This window comes from Choloepus didactylus, chromosome 2 (genome assembly GCF_015220235.1).
Source record: "Choloepus didactylus isolate mChoDid1 chromosome 2, mChoDid1.pri, whole genome shotgun sequence".
Lineage (NCBI taxonomy): Eukaryota > Metazoa > Chordata > Mammalia > Pilosa > Megalonychidae > Choloepus > Choloepus didactylus.
The window spans coordinates 89,889,855-89,909,686 of NC_051308.1; the positions used below are offsets into that span (position 1 = coordinate 89,889,855).

Below are 19,832 nucleotides of genomic sequence, written 5' to 3' on the forward strand. Positions count from 1 at the left end.
ATTTACAGACTCATCAATATGAAGTAGTAGTTAAGAGTCACTACAAGGGCTTGCCTCCTATGAGCCGTATGATGTTAAGCAAATTACGGAGGCTCGCAGCCTATTTCCTCATGTACAAACTAGGAATGATATAACTCCCACCTCATACATTTGTTGTAAAGATTAACTAGATAATGCAAATATCTTATGTAATAACTGACCCAATAACTCAATAAATGTTAGCTCATTATTATTATTATTCAAAAACAAAATTGTGGCCAAATCACTTACTCTATGAATTTCACAACAGCACTGGATCAAGAATGTAGGTCCTGTGCTCGATCTACATTGTCTTCCACAAAATCAAAACATATTTTTTTGTTATTTGCACCTTAACTACTATTTTTTTTCTTAGCCAACAATTTCTAAAAGCCACTATTATCCTCTTACAAGTGAAATTCTCAAAAAGTATAAAAATTACTAAAGCTCTCTTCAGAAAAGAAATTCTCAGTAGAACATAATAAAGTTCCACTATGATTACAGGCAAGCAATGAAATTTATATCCAAAATGGGAAATATTCCATTAATTGCTAAAGAAACTGGTTTCTCTAACCTACCAAAATTAGAGTATCTTTTTAGAACTTTATCTAATACCCTCAAATGGTAGACATTAGTATTTTGTTTGTTAGACCAATTACAACAGGAGAAACCCGTTTCATCTTAAAATCAAAGCTACTGACAACACTGAAAAGAAATATAAAATGCATGTCAGAATGCAAAAAAACAAAACAAAACAAAACAAAACAAAAAACCTTAGAGGCCTAGTCTCATTATGAAAAAATTAAGCTGTATAACTCATGAAGAAAAATGGTATGGGCTCTCTAATATTGGCAAATAGAAGGTCCTAGGATTTGAATAATAATAGTATCCAATTTAATTTTCCTGTTGGCTTTGCCAGGAAGCTTGGGCTAGTGGTAGAGTAGATGCTAGAAATATTGAGGAAAAAACAGATGGAGGGAAGAAGACATTAACTAAATTACCATTCAGTATCATTTTGATAAGCAGTAATACACTTCTGCACAGAGCAAGTTTGGACAAAGGCAAATCAAAACACTGGTCTAGTTTCCAGGAAAATGGTGGAAAAGGGAAGAAGCTTCAGGGCTCACTCCTCTCCCAAAAGCAGCAAGTGGGCAGGCAGAAATTGCCTGAATCAACTGTTCTGGGGCTCAAGAGACCAGGGGATTTCTGTGCAGCATCCCTGTGGGATGAAGAGACGAAGAAACTGGGGTGAGAGACTGTGAATAAGTAATTCCTGCTGCAAGTCCTAGCACCCACATCCCATCCTGGAGGCAACCAGCTTCAGGTAATCTGATCCCTGCTATGGACTGGGATGGCTACAGGAGTCCTCCACCCCAGGTACGGAGGGGGACACAGCCCAGCTAATGGCCAGAGTATTTAGAAGAATACCACTGTTCTAGCCCCATCCAGTCAGGCACCCCAGGGGCCATTGTTTCCACCCATGAAACTGGCAAAGGGATAAAAATTGCCTGCCTTCATAGGACTGAGCAGAATAGGTTGCTGAAGAACACCACCTCCCAGGCAGGTCAGGTAAGTACACTTTTGGGAAAGCATCCAAAAGGAGTTGTGGCAAAGAGTACCACCTGGTGGGCATGCCAGGAAAGTGCAGCCTTGTAAAGCTGAATCAAAAAACAGTTTTTGAAGTCCTTCCTGACCCTCTCCCCAGAGCCCTTTTGATCTGCTCTGTGTCCCCTATGCAGGTATCTGACCCTGTTTGGGCTGGGAAATACTGACAAACCAATTGCCAAAGAAGGGCCTTAACACAAACCCAATGAACAACAATATCCTAGAAAAGAGAGAAAAACTAACCTTCAGAAGAAATCCATCAAGATAATCAGATGCCCAGATATCATTAAAAAAAATTACAAGCCATATTAACAAAGAGGAAGATATGGCCCAGTAAAAGGAACAAATTAAAAAGTCATAGGAGATACAGAATTTGGAACAATTTATCAAAGATGTTCAAAAAAACCTTCTAAACCAAGGAGATGTAGGAAAATATGGATAAAAGATAAAAGATATTAAGAAGACACTGGGTGAGGGAAAGAGGAATTTGAAAGCATGCAAAAAAAAATAATAGATCTTATGGGAATGAAAGGCACAATAGATGAGATTTAAAATACACTACAGGCATGCAACAACAGATTTAAATAGGCAGAAGAAAGGATCAGTGACCTAGAAGACAGGACATCTGCAATCAAACAGAGGAAACAACAAATAGAGAAAAGAATGGTCTCAGGGAATCGACTGACAGCATGAAGCACACAAACATATGCATCATGTGTCCCAAAAGGATAAGAGAAGGGAAAAGGGGCAAAAAGAATATTTTAGGAAAAAATGGCTGAAAATTTTCTAGCTCTTATAAAAGACAAAAATATGCATATCCAAGAAGCACAACATACTCCAAACAGAATAAATGTGAATAGACTGACTTGAAGACACATACTAATCACACTGTCAAATGCCAAAGATAAAGAGAGAATTCTAAAAGCAGCAAGAGAAAAGCAAATCACCACATACAAGGGATGCCCAGTAAGTCTCAGTGCCAATTTCTCGTCAGAAAGCCTGGAGGCGAGAAGGCAGTGGTGGGATATATTTAACATACCAAAAGAGAAAAAATGCCAGCCAAGGATTCTTTATCTGGCAAAACCAGCCGTCAAAAATGGGGAATAGTTTAAAATATTCACAGATAAACAGAGGCTGAGAAAGTTCACTAATAAGAGACTTGCCCTACAAGAAATACTAAAGGGAGTTCTGCAGGCTGAAAAAGAAAAGACAGGAGAAAGAGGCTTGGAAGGGAGTATAGAAAGGAAGATTATCAGTAAGGGTAACTGAAAGGATAAAAAGAGAGAAAAAAAAAAAAGATATGACAAATAAAAGCCAAAGGATAAAATGGTTGAAGTACTGCCTATACAGTAATAACACTAAATGTTAGTGGGTAAAACCCCCGAATCAAAGGACACAGATTGGCAGAATGGATTTTAAAAATGTGATCCATCTATATGCTGTCTACAGGAGACTCATTTGAGATCCAAGGATACAAATAGGTTGAAAGTGAACAGATGGAAAAAGATATTTCACACAAACAGTAACCAAAAAGAGCTGGGGTAGCTTTAATAATATCAGACAAAATAGACTGAATGCAAAAATGTTGTAAGAGACAAAGCAGGACACTATAAATTAATAAAAAGGGCAATTCACCAAGAAGAAATAATAATCATAAATATCCATGCACCTAACCAAGGTGCCCCAAAATACAGGAGGCAAACATTGGCAAAACTGAAGGGAGTAATAGACAACTCTACAATAATAGTTGGAGATTTCAATACACCACTCTCATCAATAGACAGAACATCTAAACAGAGGATCAATAAGGAAAGAGAGAACCTAAATAATTTGATAAATGAACCTAGACCTAACATACAGATATAGAACATTGCACCCCAATACAGCAGGATACACATTCTTCTCTTCAAGTAATCATTGATCTTTCTCTCCAGGATAGACCACATGTTGGGTCACAGGCAGGTCTTAATAAATTTTAAAAGATTGACACTATATGAAGCACTTTCTCTGAGCATAATGGAATGAAGCTGGAAATCAAAAACAGGCAGAGAACTGGAAAATCCACAGATGTATGGAGGTTAAACACAATCTTAAACAATCAGTGGATCAAAGAAGAAACTGCAAGGGAAATCAGTAAATATCTCGAGACAAATGAAAAGGAGAACACAACATATCAAAACTTATGAAATGCAGGAAAGGCAGTGCTGAGAGGGAAATTTAAAGCCCTAAACTCCTACATTAAAAAGGAAGAGTTCAAATCAAAAACCTAACTGAACACCTGGAAGAATTAGAGAAAGAGCAGCAAACTAACTCCAAAACAAACAGAAGGAAAAAAGCAACAAAGATTAGAGCAGAAATAAATAGAATTGAAAAAAAATAGAATCAATAAAACCAAAAGTTGATTCTTTGAGAAAATCAATGAAATTGACAAACTCTTAGCTAAACTGACAAAGATAAAAAGGAAGAAGATACAAATAAATAAAATCAGAAATGAGTGGGGGATCATTACCACTGACCCCACAGAAATAAAAAGGATCATAACAGGATACTATGAACAATTGTATGCCATCAATAGACAACCTAGAAGAAATGGACAATTTCCTAGAAACACACTAGCAACCTAAACTGACTCAAGAAGAAATAGACCTCCACAACAAACCAATCACAAGTAAAGAGATTGAATCAGTCATCCAAAACCTCTCAACAACAACAACAAAAAGAAAAAAATGCCCAGGAACAGAAGGCTTCACATGTGAATCCCACCAGTCATTTCAAGAAGAATATATACCAATCCTGCATAAACCCTTACAAAAAAGAGGAGGGAACACTACCTAACTCATTCTATGAAGCCAATAACACCCAATACCAAAGCCAGATAAAGATATTACAAGAAAACAAAATTACACACCAATTTCTCTTATGAATACAGATGCAAAAAACCTTAACAAAATACTAGCAAATCAAACCCAAAAGCACATTAAAAGAATTATACACCATGATTAAGTGAGTTTTACTCCAGGTATGCAAGGATGGTTCAACACAAGAATATCAATTAATGTAATAGACCACATTAACAAAAAAGGGGAAAAAACCACGTGCTGGTTTGAATCTATTATGTCTCCCACAGAAGTCATGTTCTTTAATGCAATCTTGTGGGAGCAGACTTATTAGTCTTTTGATTAGGGTGGAACCTTTAGACTGAGTGTTTCCATGGAGATGTGACTCACTCAACTGTGAGTGACACCTTTGATTAAGGAGGTGTGGACCACACCCACTCAGGGTGGGACTTGATTAGTTTACTGGAGTACTTAAGAAAGCTCAAGAGCCAACACAGACACTGACACTTGGAGACACTTGGAGATGCAAACAGAAGGATGTTTGCCCCGAGTTTGCCCCAGAGAAGCTAAGAGAGGACCCCCAGATGCTTATAGAGAAATGACCTGGGAAAAAGAAGCAAGGACACACAGGAGCTAAGAGAGAGGAACAAAGACAGAACCCAGAGACATTTTGGAGAAAGCCATTTTGAAACACAACCCAGGAACAAAGGACAAGCAGATTCCAGCCTCATGCCTTCCCAGCCAACAGAGGTGTTCTGATGCCATCGGCCGTTCTTCAGTAAGGGTATCCTCTTGTTGATGCCTGAGTATGGACACTTTTATGGCTTTATAACTATAAATTTGAAACCTAGTACATCCCCTTTGTAAAAGCCAATCCATTTCTGATATTTTGCTTAACAGCAGCTCTAGCAAACCAGAATACCACATGATCATCTTGATCAATGAGAAAAGGCATTAGATAAAATTCAGCATAATTTCTTGATAAAAACTCTTCAAAAGAGGAATAGAAGGAAACTTCCTCAACATGATAAAGGACATATATGAAAAACCCACAGCTAATATCATACTCAATTGGGAGAGATTAAAAGCTTTCCAGTAAGATCGGGAACAAGACAAGGGTGCCCACTGAAACCACTCCTATTCAAGATTGTGCTAGAAGTTCTCATTAGAGCATTTTGGCAAGAAAAAGAAATAAAAGGCATCCAAATAAGAAAGGAAGAAGTAAAACTTTCACTATTTGCAGACAACATGATCCTATATTTAGAAAGTCCTAGAAAATCCACATAAAGCTACTAGCACTAATAAACAAGTTCAGCAAAGTGGTGGATATGAGATCAATACACAAAAATCAGTAGTGTTTCCATATACTAGTAATGAGCAAGCTGAGGCAGAAATCAAGAAAAAAATTTCATTTTCAACAGCAACTAAAAAAATCAAATACCTAGGAATTAACTTAACCAGGGATGTAAAGGGCCTATATTCAGAAAACTACAAAACATTGTTAAAAGAAATCAAAGAAGACCTAAATAAATAGAAGGAAATTTCATGTTCATGGATTGGAAAGCTAAGTGTCATTAAGATGTCAATTCTACCCAAATTGATTTACAAATTTAACATAATCCCAATCAAAATTCTAACAGCCTACTTTGCAGAAATGTAAAAGCCAATTACCAAATTTATTTGGAAGGGTAAGGGGCTCCCAATAACCAAAAACATCCTGAAAAAGAAAAATAAAGTTGGAGGACTCACACTTCCTGACTTTAAAGCATATTACAAAGCTACAGTGGTCAAAACATCATGGTATTGGCATAACGATAGATATACTGATCAATGGAATCAAACTGAGAGTTCAGTAACAGACCCTCACATTTATGGTCAATGGATTTTTGACAAGGCTGCCAAGTCCACTTAACTGGGACAGAACAGTCACTTCAACAAATAATGCTGGGAGAACTGTATACCCATATCCAAAAGAATGAAAAAGGACCCCTATCTCATACCTTATACAAAAGTTAACTCAAAATGGATCAAAGGCATAAATATAAGAGCCAGGAACATAAAATTCCTAAAAGAAAATGTAGGGAAGCATCTTCAAGATGTTGTGGTAGGCAGTGGTTTCCTAGACCTTACACCCACAGCACAAGCAATTAAAAGAAAAAATAGATAAATGGGATCACCTCAAAACTGAACACTTTCGTGCATCAAAGGACTTCGTCAAGAAGGTGGAAAGACAGGCTACTACTCAATGGGAGAAAACATTTGGAAACCACATATCTGATAAGGGTTTAACATCCAGCATATATAAAGAAATCCTACAATTCAACAATAAAAAAAAACAATAATCCAATTTAAAAATGGGCAAAAGACTTCAATAGATACTTTTCCCAAAGAGGATATACAAATGGCTAAAAAGTACATGAAAAGATGCTTATATCACTAGCTATAGGGAAACGCAAATCAAAACCATAATGAGATATCATTTCACACTTACTAGAATGGCCACTATTAAAAAAACCAGAAAACTACAAGTGTTGGAGAGGATGTGGAGAAAAAGGAACACTTATTCTTGGCTGGTGGGAATGTAAAATGGTACAGATGCTGTGAAAGACAGTTTGGGTGTTTTCTCAGGAAGCTAGGTATAGAACTGCCATATGATCAGGCAATCCCTCTACTAGGTATATGTTCGGAGAAGAACTAAAAGCAGAGACACAAACACACATTTCACACCAATATTCATAGCAGCATTATTCACAATTTCAAAAAAATGGAAACAACCCAAGAGTCCATCAACTGATGAATGGATAAATAAATTCTGGTATATATAATATATATATATGATTGGAATCTTATTCAGGTGAAAAAGGAATGAAGTCCTGATGCATGCAACAACTTGGATAAACGTTAAGGACATTATGTTGAGTGAAAGAGCCAGACACAAAAGTACAAATATTGTATGATCTCACTAATATGAACTAATTATAATGAGCAAATTTATGGAGCTAAAATCTAGAGTATAGGATACCAGGAGATAGAATGAGGATAGAGAAAGGGGAACTGATGATTAATTTGCACAGAATTTTTTAAAAAGTTTGATTGTAAATGTTTGGAAATAGATGGAGGTGATGGCAGCAAATTATCACATATGTCAATAACAGCACTGAATCGTGTATGTGATTGTGGTTGAAAGGGGAAGTTTAGAGATGTGTATATCACTAGAAGAAAAGCTAGAGAATGAAACAAGGGACTTTATAACATAGTAAACCCTGTTGTGGATGATGAAAGTAGTTAAAACAGTATAAATACAAGAATGTTCTTCCATGAATTAGAACAAATATATGTCACAATTACCAAGTATAATAATAGGGTGGTATATGGGAAAAAATACACCTAATGCAAAGCATGGACTATAGTTAACAGCAATATCTTAATGTTCTTCCATCAGTTATAACAAAGGTACCACAACTGATGCTAAGTGTCAATAATAGGGGGGTATAAGGGGAATGGGGTTTTTCTTTTTTGGAGCCATGAAAATGTTCTAAAATTGTGGTGAAGAAAGCACAGCTCTGTGTTTATACTGAGAACCACTGACTGTACACTCTGGATAGATTGTATGGTGAGCGAATAAAACCGTTTTGCAAAAAAATTAGGAGACAATCAAGGAAATTAGAACTTAGCTGGATATTTGAAGATATTGAAAGATTATTCATTTTTTATCATAGTGATATTTATGTTCATCTTTTTTAAAAGAGTCTTTATATTTTCATATACATACTGAAATATTTACCAGTTAAAATGATGATATCTGGGATTTGGGGGACACAAATGAAGCAAGATAGGCTCTGAGTTGATAACTGTTGAAGCTGAAGGAAATGGGAGCTCATTATATTATTTTCTCTACTTATACATATGTGTGTGTAAAGATTTAAAAACAAAAATTATAAATAAAACAATCAATTTAAACTATTAATTTCATATAATAGCTTTCCACTTTAAATGGGAAAAAAGAATTCATTAGTCCAAACACGACCCTTGACAGCAGGGCAAACATGAGTCACAGATTAAAGAATACATTTAATGAGAGACCAGCTTTGGTAAAATCCCAATAAAAAAAATGAATGAAGTCTCGTGGCAAAGAGCTGCTGAAATAACTAAATTACTCTAAAACAACTTCATTGCCTGCCGGCTCATGTATAGGCTCCCTTTCATAGTTGATTTTTCACTAAACTAAAGTAAGACTGTAATCTATTCTAAATGTTATAGCAAGATAAATTTACTACAGAGAAATAAATTATTCAAAAAATACCTAATAACCACTCTACTGACCATCTTCATTTATATAACGCTCTTAACTGAAGGCTTCAAAATGATAAATACATCTTAAAGCACAGAATAAACACTCTATACATTTTCTCAAAAATGAGTGTTATTATTATAATTACTTTTTAAACTAGTGTTATATGTTTCTTAAACCTTTAAAACTTAAACCAAAGTTTTGTATTTTTTCTAAAAATAGTGTTTTGTTATTTGAATCCCCTGTACTGGAAGTCTGATTTTAAAGTCCTATTTGCTTACTACAGATGAGGGAGAATATAGATATGTCAGTGGATGAGTGGGGAGTTGAGAAATTCCTCACTGGAACATGAATAAATTCTACACTTGCTTTGTAAAATGTGCTCCTTTCCTGGAAATGTGACATAAGAAATCCTTTTGGGTTAGTATCCCTTTCATATATGTGAATGCTTCACATGATAGCCTTCAAGACCACTGTCTTCACTGTCTTTTTTTAAGTCATTTGCCAGGTAGACTACATTTTCACTACAAATTTACACCACTAATGGTGTGTGTGTGTGCGTGTGTCTTTAGAAAATGTTTGCATTGTTTAAATTAAGGATACCAACATCACAGTTTGCACCAAAAAAATGGTGGCAAAAAATGTTGGAAGGATTCTAATAACCACAATCTGTGAAACGTGACATGTCTCAAAAAGGCATGGGGTAGGGGACCTGTGCTGACATGATTAGCTACTCCATTCAACTGGTGTGAGGTATCTGAGGTATGGTGCATGTGAACTCTTATCATATCATTTAGGGTGTGCTATCTTGTGCAACAGCTCATATGAAAGGGCTGAAACCTTCTAAAATGACAGAACAACACAGTCTACATATAAGAAGCTTAAATAAATAGTGAAAACAGTACAAGAAGACATAATTCATATTTATGTTGAACTCAAGCTTCATCCAAAAACCTCTTTTTAACCATCCACAAGATGCCCAGCTTTTTACCAACAAAGCAGTTATTTATTACAGCAACTTCATTATCAAGATTACCAAAATTTTCCACACACTTGAGTGATGAGATATTAAACATTCTCCGTAGGTAGTGCTACCTGGGCAACACTCTAAGAGGGCATTTACCTTTACAGAACCGGTGGGTCAAAAAGAAGCAAATTGTGCATCATTTTAATTAGAAGCAGTAAGTGTGAAATCACCAGCAGACAAAACCTTACGTAACTGCCACCAGTGCAGTTTAACCTGACTAACAGACACAGCTTACTGTCACTTTTCTTCATTTCTAACAACCCAATTCCCCTGTGGAACAAGGTAAGCTCCGTCCAAGACTTCAAAACACCCTTAGTCATACAGGCTGTCAAACACATTAATGCCGAAATCCAAGAAAGTTCTTTTAATAAAGAATCCATCAATTCTTCACAACTGGATTTGGTATGATATACCCAGACTTGTTGCCACAAATTTTGAAAGCTAGTTTGTTCAGCTGTGGATCTGTATAAACTGCCTTTCTGCCTGAACCAGACCTGCCTCTGAAAATTAAGATCCAATCATTTAGAAATAACAGTTTAGAAAACCCTTTGAAAAGACTTTCAAAACTGCTTCCTACTGCTACAGCCAATTTGATGCTGTCTACTCAGCAAAACAAAAAACACTGGTATCTCCTTACAAAGAAAATATTTTCCTTTTTCTACAGTTTTAGGATTGGTAAACTCAAGGTTGCTTCCCTAGCACTAATAATTTTTTCCCTTCAGCACTTACTCTAAGGTTATTTTCAAACATATTTTAATCAGGGGCACAGCATATAAAGCTTATTTAATATTAAAAAGTACTAGATGACTACACAGATAAAAATGAAAGATAAACTGAAAAGCAGAAAGGAAAACCGGCATTCAAGGCTCTTAATACATCTGGTACTAACTGACCTTTCTTGCCTTGCTCTTTCACTACTCACTTTTCCCCTTCCATGCCTTACTGCCTTTGATCACGCTAGTCCCTCTCCCAGACAGGCCTTTCTATCCATTCTATTCGTCCTATTTCCACATATCCAATCCTATTTATTCTTCAAAGCACAGTTCAAATGTCATCTCTTCCCTTATCCTTACAACTAAAGGTAATCTCTCCCTCCTCTAAATTCTTATAGAGCCTTATCTGTATCTTTTTACCACCCATTGCTTTCTGCTTTACATTATCTTTTTTCCATATTTTAGCCCCCATAAGCATGAAACCCTCCAAGTTAAGATTCATGCCTTATTCATATCTATTCAAACTGCTTAACACAATGCCTTGCACACAGTAAGCACTCCAGCTCAGCTAAATGAATGGCGTGGGTTAAAAGACAGAAGTCCAGTAGCAACAACATTAGATTAGAAGTATGGAGACCTGGCTTTGCTAATAACTAGCTTTATGACCTTGGACTTTAGGCTTTTAACATGTGCATCTACAAAGTGAAGGGTTGGGCTAAACCAGTTTTTCAGACTACATATAAATGTTATCTATTAACAAGATATAAAATAAATTTGGGGGTCAAAACCCCAGCATTTTTTTAAAATGAAATGAAATAGAACAGAAAATAAGGTATGTTATAGGTGTAGTGTGCTGTAAATGTGTAGCAACTGGCTATCAAAAGGGGGAGAAAACCCTGAATTGTATCATTTGCTGATTTCCCTGGAGTAAGGTATAAATATTCCCACGGTGGTCAATTTCAAGCTATAAACATGATGTCGCTTGGGAAGATATGTACACAATTGCTATTGCATGCCAATATGAGTGAGTTCCAGCACAGCACTGAAAATATAAGTATGGTTTCGCCAAATTTTTCCAACTTCAAGTATGTGTATGTGTACGCGTACACTAGCTCAGGATATAAATGTATTTCTAACTGCAGGTCACAGTCAAAAAGTTTGATAAATGTTCAGCTAAACAATCTCCTAGTCTCTTCCATGTGTACTATACTTCAATCATCTTATTCTTGGATAGTTAGTCTCTTTTCCACCACAATTCATATTTCTCTTCAGCCTCAAAAACAAGAATAACAGAGAAGTCAGCTGATATCACCAGAAGGCATATTACAGGGAGTGGAAATTTGGCTTAGAAAGTATCAGCCAAGGGCCAAGGGCCCAGGGTCTAGGTTCTCAGTCTTTGTTCAACCCCACTCACCTTAGGGACACAACACATTCCTACTAGTAACAATGACTCACTAGCAAAGGGTTGAGAGGAACAGAAGGAGGAACTGTACAGTATGAAAAAAATAATAATCCAAATAATTCTGACACTTTTGTGCTCATGCCTCCTCCCCATTGAGAACCCAGGATACAGAGAATACCAGAGCTATAAAAAACTATATTTTCCATACCTGCTGTTTCCCAGTAAAAATTCCCCTGGAATAAGCTTGCATCCCTCAACAAGACGCCCATTACTAAGAATTCTCTACTGGAATTAAATTTTTGCCATGAACTAGAGATGTGTACTATTTGTTGAATTTAGAATAGGCAGAGGGAAGATGGCAGAGCAAACAGCCATTAGACTTGATATAGTGGAGAAATCAGGCTTTTACAGAAAAAAAAATAATTTCTTGTTTAAGCTTACTAAACTGGGTAAGCAGGGAGTAAGTTCTTGAATATATTTTTGGCTGTACTATGTCTATCACAACAACACAGTCTGTAACCAAATTTTTCATGCATGTTTACAAAGAATTATTTTCCATTTTTGAGGCTATTTAGAAAACAAGGCTCAGAATTTCAAATACACTATTAATCTTAGCCTAAATCTCTCTAACTCCAAATCAACTGAATGTATACCAGGAAGTTTCCCAGGAAAATCCCCAAAACTTACACCTAAAAAAAGAGTTAGCATGAGCACAAACTTGCTATACTCAAATAATAATATGGCATCCTGTTTGTTGAATAAGTACAATATGAAAGTAAATGATACATGGAAAGTAGAATGTTGCGATTCAAGTTCTGCTTAACTGCATTAAATCTTCCTTATTAGGATCCATGATCCTAATAAACTTATACCCAATTTCACAAACTTATACCTAATTTCAAATTCTGATCATAAAGTGAAACTTATTCCCCATTCTGAAAAGCCAAGAGTCAAGTCAAGCCATGTTTTCTCCAAATTCTCAATATAAAAACTCTCCTTAAAAATTGAGTATGTTTTACAATAAAATCAGTCTCAAGTCTGTACTTATACCTCCACTGTTTGTGGTGGCAAATGATTATAAGAGTTTTTTCCATAAGAAATTCCTCAGCTGTCTTTTAAGTACCAGCAGTTGGTACAGCCTTGGGCTACTGTTCATCCTCAGACCCAGTGGGTGACCCATATATAAAAGGCAAGAGCTGTACACATGTAACAATTCATTAAAACTTGTGAGACATGGCAAAAAAGCTCTGTGTCCGGGAACTGGATAGGCTACAGTATCTATACTTCATTCTCCAAACGCATTCTATCCAGCCACACCACATCAACAAGACAATGGTAGATGTAATTTGGTCCCAGTTTTATGCCCACAATGCAAGAAATTTTTGCTACTTAGCTACTAGTCTCTTCAAAGTCAATCTCTGGAAGCCGGATGTCTCCCACACATAATATTTTTACTTGGCACAACAGAATTCCTTCCTCAAACTACTCTAAGTGAATGGATAAAAGGACTTTCAGCTTTAATGCTGTATCATCTCAAAGTTCAAGTAAACATACGGTAATTGAGTGATTTTAAGTTTGGGTTAAGGCAAAGAAAAAAAATTAAGCATAAGGTTTTAGAAGCAACAAATTTAGAACTGGTGAGTTGATAAACATAAAAATTCCTATTTCACATACCTAATAAAAGTCTTTCATTCAAATAAAAACATAACTACTATAATGAAAAGACAACGATCCGTGATAGTTAGTGATGGTAGCACAACATTGTGAATGTATTTAACACAACTGAATTCTATACTTAAAAGTTGTTAAAACGGGAAATTTTAAGTTGTTTATGTTATAAGAATAAAAATTGTTTTAAAATGCATAGAACAGTACAAAACAAAGAGTGAATCCTAATGTAAACCACGGACTATAGTTAATAATATAATAATATTGTTTCATCAATTGTAACAAAAGTACTACACTAACTCAAAATGTTAATAATAGGGAAAACTGTGCGGGGAGTACATGGGAGCACTGTACTTTCTGCACGATTTTTCTGTAAACCTGCAACTTCTCTAATAAAAAATTTTAAGAAAATTATATGAATCATAAAACAATTATCAAAGGAAAAAGTGTGGAAATTCCCATCAAATAACTCATGTAAAAAAAAAAAAGCTTCATACATTTGCAGTCACACTTCTTAATGTTGGTTGGTTTAGTCTTATATGTCCCAATAGTACTGGGACCTAGTATCTTGTTTCCAGATTTCTATTGTACAGTGTAGGCTATATAAGTATGTTCACATAGAAGCACTGCTCTACTACATCTGCTTCTCCCCTAGGTGACTTAATACATAATATCACAGCACATCTTGAACTGATTTAGTATAGACACCAGTCTAACTCAAAATCTTGGCTCAACTCCCAAGCAGGTAAACCACTTAACACAATTTGATGATTTTCTAGCTTTTCTCCTTTGCAGTCTCATTCTCAGCTACATGTGGGGCTCTATTGAGACAAGGAATCACTGGCCAGTTTTCCAGTGCTAGAACTTTGTTGACAAGTATTTCACATGAGCAAAATCCTCTTCCAATTTGAACAAAAGCAAATTTCATCCGTATCTTCTGACATCAAAACTGCTGGATATTCTACAGAAGTGAAGCAGAAGCCATATATAAACGCTATTATGAAAAAAGTCAGAAGGTTTCTGTGAAATTATATTTTCAGAAATGTAACAAGCAACTACCTCCACCCATCATGTCCAAGAAAATTTAAATGTATCAAAGATTCCTAAACCTTCCAGTATGGAATATGCAGGCCTGGAAATCAGTTTCCAGTTAGCGCTGAAAGCTGCCAAGCAAACGGAAGTTCTCCTTAACCCTAGCGTGAGATCTGCGTTTCTCTTCACTTGCAAGAATTTTTGCAAGTGACCACCCAAATTTTGGTACATTTTCTAAGATAACTCTATCTGAGAGGTCCAAAGGGAATACACAGGCACCTGGACACTCTGCCCAAAGAGCAGAAACGAGAGCTCTCAGTCCAGCCCCCTTGCGCCCGGCCACCTCCCGCTGGCCGGTGGCCCCTTTCCACATTCTGACGTACTGCCCAGCCCTGCACCGTTGGCGACCAGTGCAAAGTATTAGCCCAGTCTCAGAAACTTTGACTCAGTTAACAGGACACTGAGCACCCACAACTCGGGCGGGGAAAGGGGATGTTTGTCATGGCCCAGGAGATCAACTTTGAAGCGAGGCATTCTTTACAGGTAGATATCTGCCCCAGGACCCTGCCCATCCCAGACTGCAAAACACAGCATCAACAGCAGGAGCGGAGCAAAGCGCCGGGCGGGGAAAGGGGGAGCGCGAGGGCAAGACACGGTCACGAACAGATGCCTACGTGTGGGTAAGAAAATACTCTTAACCACACGCACTCCGGACGCAGGGCTGCTGGGACTGCGAACCCGGCAGCAGCCACAAGGCAGCAGCGAGAGGCGGAGGCAATGTCAGGGGGCCGCAGCTGGAGGCGGCTGGCCGCCAAAGCCACCACCCCGGCCCCAGGTGAGGGGCGCCACCCCGCCCGCCCGGGCCGCGAGGAGCAGCCGGGGAGACAATCACGGAGCCCAGGAGGCTGCCGACAACCCTGAACCCGCTCCCGTGCCTCCTCTCCGTCACCCTGCATCCCTGTCCCGGGCGGGTTTCCAAACCCGACCCTCCCCTGGCTGAGTCCAGCCACCAATATCTCCGGCCCGCGGCTTTCGGCCGCCGAGCAGTCCTCAGGCCTCTAAGACCCCGCCGTCGTCTCACCTCCTCACGTCTCCGCGGGCGCTGCCGGAACAACAACTCTGCCAGGCACCCGCGTCCCATCCGCCGCCCCGCGCTCTGCGGCCCGGCCCGTAGCTTTCACTCAGCTGCCGCCAGAGCCCTGAGGGGGCGGGGGCGGAGGGAGCAGGGCGGAGAGAGCCGAGAGGGGAGGGGAGCGAGGCGACGAGCAGGAAGAGGCGAGGGAGGGGGCGGGCCGAGGAGAAGGCGGGCCGAGGAGAAGGCGAGTCGGGAGCGCGCGCGTCCGGGCCCTCGGCGCGCCGTGCGCGCTCCTGGAGGGAGAGGTGCCCTCCCTGCTGTTCGGCGGCGGCGGCGGCGGCGCGTTCACGTGCGCCTCCCTGCTTGGCTGCTCTTGGGCTTGGGGCGGTTAAGTGAAGATGTTAGTTGGTCCGCTAGCTAGACCTGATAAAACCAGGGTTGTTAGAGGAAGGACCGCGAAAAGGACGAGAATTGCTCTCCGCCCCCCGAAGTCTCCGCAAGGGGTCACCGCTCCCCTGAGCCAACTCGCGCGGGCTCGGTGAGGGGAGTCCCAGACTCCGGCCCAGGCGAGCAGGAGCCCTTCGCAGGGATTACTGAATTTTTAGATTGAATTGGGGGACATTATCTTCTTGTTCATATATCTGGTTTACATAGTCTGATTCTTAATGCCCAGTAATCCCAATCACTTTTTAAAGTATTAACTTTTTTTGTCAGTTACTCTTTCCGTGCCCCTTCCAAAGTGTCTGCGTGCTTAGGAAGTTCTCCCTTGTCTTGTTGATTAGTTCTGTGGCGCTCGGGAGATTGAAGAGGGAAGTCACTTACGGCAAATGAGCAGGAAACCACACGGTGCTATTATGTGTTTATATGAAGGAAAAGGGCCCTCATTTACATTTTTTTATCCTCAAGGGTAGTTGATTTGGAAGACCACAAGCTAAGTAGAGATAAAATAACCACTAACTCTTTTTCTCTACAAATATTGTACTGATACTTGAACTGTGGATGTCCTCCTTCCTAGATCCTGCAGCCAGAAGTTACCTGTAAATTTTGTGAATTTCCTTAGTACTTGTTTCTGTAGGTTTGTGGCAACTAATATATTCAACCTTATTTTCTAGGTTAATTTGTGCAATATTTTATCCCACTAGAGAATCCTCTAATACCTGCTCCACTCATTTTTATATCTTACTTAATGCCTAGCATAGTGTCCGACTTATGGAAAGTACTTGATAAATGTTATTGCATGAATACGTGACTATGAAGCAGCAAAACTTAAGTGTGTGTCCAGTACTTTGAGCTCTAAAATGAAATATTTAATATAAAATTCCTTCTTCTGTTCCACTTCAGTTCCCATGCCCTCATTTCCCACTCCCAGATCCAAAAGCTAAAGCTACCATGAGAAATGTGACATTTGTCCAAAAGGCCCTCTTACGTTCCATTTTTCACTTTCCTAATTTAAATGTCTAGAGATGCTGGGACATATAAAGAATAATGCAACCATCCATTTTATGTCTTCCTCTACCAGCTGTTCTGCTTTCCAGAATATCCTCTGTTAACTTCTATATACCAAAAGCCTACCTAGCCCTGAGCTTGACTCAATAAATGCTGGAAGTTTTTATGAATATTTAATAAAATGAAGGTTAGAATAACTCAAATCAGCTATTGATCTCCTGAGAAGCACAGTAACTATTTTTAAAAATCCAAAAGTAAGTATTGAGCCTTTACTAAATACAGTACTGTTAATGTTATACTCAGAACATGAAGTCACCAGATGAAAACGCTGTAGTTTCTGCCTTCTGATATTTCTAACTGAAGAGAAGCTTTTTGAAAAGAAGGGCGATGCTGTAGTACTCATCTGCACTCAAAAAGAACCTTAGCACACACAAAAAAGGAAATAATTTTTCTTTAATTGGTGAGTCTAAAACAAGTTTAGTGTTCCCCAAATTCAGATCTATATGCCTTTAGAAACAATAATACTGGACATCATTAGCTGATGGAAGATGACATCTAAATCACAATCACAGGATTAATCCATGTGCCAGCTTATTACAGGGAAAAGAAAAGTTCTGTCCCATGGCTACAGGTCACACCTCTAATCAGGATGTGACATTCTCAAAAGCTGAGCTGTTTCTCACAGAACCTAGATAAGAGATGTCACAAGAGAACCTAGATAAGAAACAAGTCATAAGAGAACCTAGATAAGAGACAGTGAAGGTGATTTGGTGCAAACTCATCCCTACCAATAGGAAAACAATTCTAAGAACATGCCAAAGAATGTATGAAGCAGTCTTCATATATGTGCACACTGCTCACTTCTCTATCCACTGTGGCTTCCTTTGTATTAAGCATATTCCAGCAGCCCTGGCCCATGAAAGGACTGAAACTCACATCTTTTGGGGAGGGTATCATAAAATATTCTAGCACAATTCATAATATGACAGAAGCTGGTGGTCCAGATCTAAATCTAACCACAAATGTGTTTTGTTTGGCCTGCATGGTACCTTAAAAAAATTAAAAATTGAGAGTTAGAAGATTCCACATGCATCCCAGGCTTCTCTTCAAAAACTGGAAAATCTGGTAACAGTGTGCTTACATTCTTCCCTGGTGACAATCAGCTACAACTGGATGGTAACTATCTTCTTTAGACAGGACATGCAATCTCTCTTTTGCCAAAGTTCCTAGATACCCTAGTGTGCCTTACGCTGGCCTATTTCCCTCATTTAGGTCTGCAATACCCAATTTATAATATCATAATATAAAAAACTGGAAGCTAGTTAAATGTTCCACAATAATGGAAAAGTTTAAACCATGGTATTTAATGGAGTGGAATATTATGTTGCTTTTATAGTGGACATTATTGGTTGATTCCCCAGCTTGCATTTCCATCCCTCTGCAATGATAAAACAGCCTAAGATTTGAATGGAATTACACCCATCTCCAGCTCCAGGTTCCAGGTGTAGGCCCTGACTGATATATGCTACATCACTTGACTCTGCCATTGTTCATGGATAGGCAGTAACCCAGGTTTAAATTGGTTCAGTCATAATGAAGCCCAGGTCCTGAATTTGAAGTTTGGGAGAAGAGAAAATATCTATCTATCTATCTATCTATCTATCTCTATCTCTCTCTCTCTCTCTCTCTCTCTCTCTCTCTCTCTCTCTCTCTCTCTTTCTCTCCCCTCCCTCTCCCCCCGCCTCCCTCTTCCTCTCCTCTCCCTCTCCCTCTCTCTCTTTCATTGATGTAATAGGTGGATGTAAGTCCTGTAGTTACTGCAACCACTTTGCTACCATGAGGGAAGCCACCTTGAGTAAGAAGATGACACATGGACGATGGAAAAGCTCAAATCCTGAAGTCTGCCCTTTCCTCTGGATTTAACAAGTTCTCTAAGCCAATAAATTCCCTTAATTGCTTAAGAAAGTTTGACTTTGGCTTTTTATTACTTACAACCACAGCTAAATGTTTTCATTCATGTTGCAGAAGAAAGAGCTAAAGTTTCATTATCTCACCATACCAATGGGATGTGTAGGTGACAATCTAGATGGTAAGATTTTAGAGGGACTTGAGAGGAACTTGACCACCCCCAAAACATCCTTCCTTGACTAGATTACCTCATGCCTGAGAATCCATCACTAAATTTACACACTCACACACACACTTTGGCTCAATCCTGTGCCCTATTTAAATCAACTCTCCCTGAGAAGAATACTTCATTGATTCTAATCAAGAATTTGGTATAAATGAGTGTAACAGATAGTTTTTGAGTAGTATCTTGATAGTGGGAAGACTGGATAAAAGACAGTGGGCATCTGAAGGAGGGTGGAAACAGAAGTAGAAAAGGATATAATAGAAGAGAGGTTGAAGATACAGAAGACAAACTTTTATATTTCACAGCTTCATGTAGGGCTGAAATTCCAAGTAATACAGATAAGTCATTCTGAGTGTACATTATAGAAGGGGCCTATATTATAATCACCCTTTTAAGACAATATAAGCAAAATCAAGAGAGATAAATTTAGGGATCAAAATTTCCTCAGCGTGAGAAGAAGCAGAAAGAGCCATAAATGTCTTACTGGAAAAGAATAGCTAACCTCTGACTTTTCTAAGTTGATAAGAAATAAAAAGGATACTGTTGGGAGTTATTGCTTGATAGGTACATAATTTCCGTTTGGG

The 19,832-nt window shown here is 38.4% G+C and overlaps 1 protein-coding gene across 5 annotated transcripts in view; it reads right to left on the reverse strand.

Moving 5' to 3' along the window:
• RABGAP1L (RAB GTPase activating protein 1 like) overlaps positions 1-15,815 on the reverse strand; it is an 891,828-nt gene extending 876,013 nt beyond the window's left edge. For 4 of the 5 annotated variants that reach the window (XM_037825297.1, XM_037825300.1, XM_037825299.1 and 1 more), the window contains exon 1: positions 15,675-15,815. The gene's annotated coding sequence lies outside the window, so the exon portion shown is untranslated. The remainder of the gene's footprint in view (positions 1-15,674) is intronic. The other variant, XM_037825298.1, reaches the window with a different exon arrangement.
• Positions 15,816-19,832: the final 4,017 nt, after the last annotated feature.